Raw genomic sequence first — 5,766 nt, 5'->3', positions numbered from 1 at the left:
GGAGTCACTGTTTCCCCGAGCACTGCCAGGAGTGACCAGGAATAATGGTCACAAGCTGACAGAGGGTAGATTTAGGTTAGATATCAGGAGGCGCTACTTCACGGTCAGGGTGGCTAGGGTCTGGAACCAACTTCCAAGAGAAGTGGTGCAGGCTCCTACCGTGGGGGTGTTTAAGAGGAGGTTAGATGCACATCTTGCTGTGGTTGTTTGACCCCGGTACTCTCGCTTGCCATGGCAGGGGGGCAGACTAGATGTGGGGAGCCAGAGGAAAAGCAAGGGCAATGTTGGACCCCTGCGAAAGCAGATGGGGCAACTGACAACTGATGCCCAGGAAAAAGCCAACCTATTAAATAGGTACTTTGCGTCAGTCTTTCATCAGTCACATGGGATGCCCATGCCTGCTATGGGACAGGGAAATCTGGGTGAGGGGGATCCCCTACCCTCCATCAATGCTGACCTCGTGAAGGAACACCTTGAGAAGCTGGATACCTTCAAGTCAGCTGGCCCTGACAACCTGCACCCCAGGGTACTCAAGGAGCTGGCGAGCGTCATAGCCCAGCCCCTGGCACGGGTCTTTGAAAACTCCTGGCACTCTGGTGTAGTGCCCGAAGACTGGAAGAAGGCCAATGTGGTGCCGATCTTCGAGAAAGGGAGGAGAGTGGATCCGGCTAACTACAGGCCCATTAGCCTGACTTCTATCCTGGGGAAGATCTTAGAAAAGTTTATTAAGGAGGCCATCTTTGAGGGACTGGCCCAGGCTAACATTCTAAGGGACAGCCAGCATGGGTTTGTTGCGGGTAGGTCTTGTTTGACCAATCTCATTTCCTTCTATGACCAGGTGACTATCACCTGGACAAGGGAGAAGAGATTGATGTCATATATCTTGACTTCAAAAAAGCTTTTGATCTGGTATCCCATGATCACCTCTTGGCCAAACTGCCCAGTTGTGGCCTTGGCTCCACCACGATCCACTGGCTGGGAAATTGGCTTCGTGGTCGAACCCAGAGGGTTGTGATTGATGGCAGTCACTCATCGTGGTGCCCTGTGACCAGTGGGGTCCCTCAAGGCTCTGTCCTAGGACCCATACTGTTCAACATCTTCATTAATGATGTGGACATTGGAGTTAGGAGTGGACTGGCCAAGTTCACCGACGACACCAAACTTTGGGGCAAAGCATCCACACTAGAAGATAGGCGGGTGATCCAGGCTGACCTGGACAAGCTCAGCAAATGGGCGGACGAGAACCTGATGGTGTTTAACACCGAAAAATGCAAGGTTCTCCACCTTGGGAGGAAAAACCTGCAGCATCCTTATAGGCTTGGCAGTGCTACGTTGGTTAGCACTACAGAAGAAAAAGACTTGGGGGTCATCATTGACCACAAGATGAACACGAGCCTGCAATGTGATGCTGCGGCTAGTAAAGCGACCAAAATGCTGGCGTGCATCCATAGATGCTTCTCAAGCAAATCCCGGGACGTCATTCTCCCCTTGTACTCGGCCTTGGTGAGGCCGCAGCTGGAGTACTGCGTCCAGTTTTGGGCTCCACAATTCAAAAAGGATGTGGAGAAGCTTGAGAGAGTCCAGAGGAGAGCCACGCGCATGATCAGAGGTCAGGAAAACAGATCTTACGATGACAGGCTGAGAGCCACGGGACTCTTTTGCCTGGAAAAGCGCAGGCTCAGGGGTGATCTGATATCCACCTATAAGTTTATCAGGGGTGACCACCAGGATCTGGGGGAACATCTGTTCACCAGAGCGCCCCAAGAGATGTCGAGGTCGAACGGTCACAAACTCCTGCAAGACCGTTTCAGGCTGGACATGAGGAAGAATTTCTTTAGTGTCCGAGCCCCCAAGGTCTGGAACACTCTGCCATTGGAGGTGGTTCAAGCACCTACATTGAACACCTTCAAGAGTAAATTGGATGCTTATCTTGCTGGGATCCTATGACCCCAGCTGACTTCCTGCCCTTTGGGCAGGGGGCTGGACTCGATGATCTCCTGAGGTCCCTTCCAGCCCTAATGTCTATGAAATCTATGAAATCTGCTCAGGTCCCCTCCAACCCTAGAAACTATGAATTAGGGCACCTGGAGATGGGTGGATTCATGGGGGATAGTTGCACAACCTTGGCTTGGTGGCTGATGGATGGGTTGGAGGACTACCAATCCCCAGGATCCACACTACTCTGGGCTGGGTTCTCTGGAGTACTGGGTCCAGAGTAGGACATGGATAGCAAGGATACTGACCATGTGGAGGAGAGTGTGGTGATGCTGTGACAGGAAGCTTCAGGCCACTGTTATCTGAGCCCAGTTCTACTTCTGAGACCATGCAGTTCTTCTGCATTGCTGCAGTGGCAAGAAGGGGTGGAAGTCACCAGTGTAGCTCATGCCCAGGGTTGCTGTTTTGCCCAAGAGAGAGGCAACTGTTTCACTAGAGGGGGTGTATCTGGGGGTGGAAGACAGTGGAGAGGGTTTCACCATGCCCCTCTTACATAGTGACCCAAAGTCATCTTGCTGATGCCTGGAGAAGGAAAAGGTCACCTTGTAACAGAGAAGGACGAAGATGGAAATATAACAGCCATATGCAATGACAATGAGGAAGGCCATGTCTGAAACACTGCAGATAGAAAAAGAGATCTGATCATGTGATGTAGCAGATGATCTGTCCTAGCACTACCTTGTCTCTGGCTCCAAAGTAGTCTGTTGCTGTGAGGCCAAAGGGCTCGCGACCCCTTGCTGGGCATTGCACTTGGCTTGTCTGCCTCACAGCATGGAAACCTAGAAATATTATAGGAGCCCTGCTTTGGATATAGAAGTGCCTTCAACCCAAATGTTTCAAATAAAATATATCAGAAATAACATATCAACTTTTAGGGGGAAGAATGCTGTCTCATCACAAAGTTTCCCAAACAACTCTACTCTTGGCTCCCAACCAGGTGTCTGAAACATGTATACAAATCCTCTAGTGCCTCTATTTAAGCACTGTTCAGTGCTCCTGGGACTACCTGTCTGAAAGCTGGTTGGACTAGACATTGATAAATAATTTTCCACAGCACAGAGGGTACCAACATAAACCATCTACAGACTATTTCAGGACATGGTCTCAGAATTAAAGACATGGACTTTAAAATGTCCCATGAAGGCAGAGCACTATGTACATATATTTATAAATAGAGTGAAAGAAAGAGAGAGAGACAGAGATCTGTATGCATACATGCCTGCATACATATTTGGGCAGAGAGATAGAAACACGGAACAGATTCATGAATGAATGAACAAACTCTGGCTTTGGAAGAGGAAAGACATCCCAGCAGGGAGGAATCCACACAGAACAGCTCAGTAAGTTTGCTGCTGACTTGTAGAGTTACTATGGGATTACAAAAGGGATGTAATTCCTTCTGGCTGGGTTAATTTATCAGGATAATATAGTTTGAGAAGAAAGCTAGACAGTTTATAGAATCATAGAAAATTAGTGTTGGAAGGTACCCCAGGAGGTCATCTTTTCCAACCCCCGCTCAAAGAATTACTATCCTCAACTAAGCCATTGCAGTCATGGGGCTTAAAAACATCCAAGGATGGAGATTCCATCACCTCTAAAGGTAATCTGTTCTAATGCTTTACCATCCTCCTAATGAGAGAGTTTTTTCATAAAATCCAGCCAAAACTCCCTTGCTGTGAGACCATTGCTCCTTGTTTTGTCATCTGTCACCACTGAAAACAACTTGGCTCCATCCTTTTTGTAACCACCCTTCAGGTAGTTAAAGGCTGCTATCAGATCCCCTCTCAATCTTCCCTTCTGCAAACTGAACAAGCCCAGTTCCTTCAGCCTGTCCTCATAAATCATGTTCCAGCCCCCAAACCATTTTCCTTGCCCTCACATGGACTCTTTCCAACTTGTTGGCACCCTTTCTATAGTGATGGGCCCAAAACTGGACACAGTACTCCAGGTGTTGCTTCACCGTGGCAGAATAGAGTGGAATAATTGCTTCTCTCAGTCTGCTGCTAACATTCCTCTAATGCAGCCCACTATTCAGTTAGCATTTTTGGCAACAAGGGGACACTGTTGGCTCATATTTAGCTTATTTTTCTCTGTAACCCTTAACTCTCTTTCTGTAGAGCTGCTGCTTAGCCAGTCAATCCCCAGGCTGTAGTGGTACATGGGATTTTTTCTGTCCGAAGTGCAGGACTTTGCATCTGTCCTTCTTGAACCTCATGAGACTTCTTTTGGTCCAATCCTCCAATTTGTCTAAGTCACTCTGAACCCTTGCCCTACCCTCTACTTTCTACCAAAAGAAAATGAGATTTCTTTTGGTATCTACTACATCCCCCAGCTGGTCATCATCCATGAACTTGCTGAGGGCACAATCCCCTACCTCTACCAGATCATTAATAAAGCTATTGAACAGAATAAGCCCCAGGACTGACTCATGGGGCACTCCACTTGATACTGGCTGCCACCTAGACAGTGAGCCATTGAATGGTATTGACCCATTGAGCCTGATGATCCAGCCAGCTTTCTATCCACCTTACAGTCTATTCATCCTACCCATACTTCCTCAACTTACTTGTCAGCATGCTGTAGGAGATGGTATCAAAAGCCTTGCTAAAGTCAAGGTAGATTACATCCACTGCTTTCCCCAAATATACAAAGCCAGTTATTTCATCATAGAAGGCAGTCAGGTTGGTCAGGCATGACTTGCCCCGGTGAATGCATGCTGACTGTTCCTAATCATCTTCTCCTCCTCCAAGCACTTAGTCCCTAGAAAAATCATATGGGAGGTCCTCAAGGAATCTATTTCTGAGGTGAGGCTGACTGATCTGAAGTTCCCTGGATCTTCCTTCTTCAATCTCTTAAAGATGGGCGCTATATTTGCCCTTTCTCTATCATCCAGGACTCCCTTGACTGCCACAAGTTTTCAAAGACAATGGCCAGCGGCTCTGTAATCATATCAGCCCACTCCCTCAACACCCTCGGGTGCATCCCATCCTGCCCCATGGACTTGTACACATCTTTTCTCAATAGTCCCTAACCTGTTCTTTCAGCATTGAGGGCTGCTTAACCTTCTCCCCAAACTTTGCTGTCCAATGCAGAAGTCTGGGAGCTGACCTTGCCTGTGAAGTGAGGTAAGAAAGGCATTGAGCACTTCAGCCATTTTCTCCTCTGTCACTAGGCTGCCTCCCCCATTCAGTAAGAGACCCACACTTTCCCTGACCTTTCCCTTGCTACCAACATACTTGTAGAAACACTTTTTGTTACCGTACAGAGCCCTTGCTAGCTGCAACTTTATTGCACATTGCTTTTTCGGACTTCATTCCTGCATGCTCAAATATATTCCTATACTCCTCCCTAGTTGTTTGTTCAAGCTTCCTCTTCTTGTAATCTCCCTTTTTATGTTTAAGCTCCTGCAGTATTTCCCATTATTAATGCACATCAGAATAGTTTGTTCCTGCACTCTCAGTAAGGTTTCTTTAAAATACAGCCAGCTCTCCTGGACTCCTTTTCCCCTCAAACTGGCCTCACAGGGGATCCTGGTGACCTCACTAGGTCCCTTCCAGTCCTACTTTCTTATGAACCTCTGATCTTAAGGTTGATTTAAGAACCAATAATTCAAAGACAGTATGTATTCTTTCCAGGTTTCTGTTGTCAGCTGAATTTTTAGCAGTGAAAATTGAGAGCTTGTCTACCTGCGACCGTCTGGAATGTTTTGAATCTAGATTAACTTTTCAAGTGTTTTAGTTGAACTTCTTTAATCTCTTATGTGGACACTTT

The sequence above is a fragment of the Crocodylus siamensis genome, chromosome 6, assembly GCF_052110815.1.
Source record: "Crocodylus siamensis isolate JL-2025a chromosome 6, ASM5211081v1, whole genome shotgun sequence".
In the NCBI taxonomy this organism is placed as follows: domain Eukaryota; kingdom Metazoa; phylum Chordata; order Crocodylia; family Crocodylidae; genus Crocodylus; species Crocodylus siamensis.
This window is presented reverse-complemented; position numbering follows the sequence as displayed.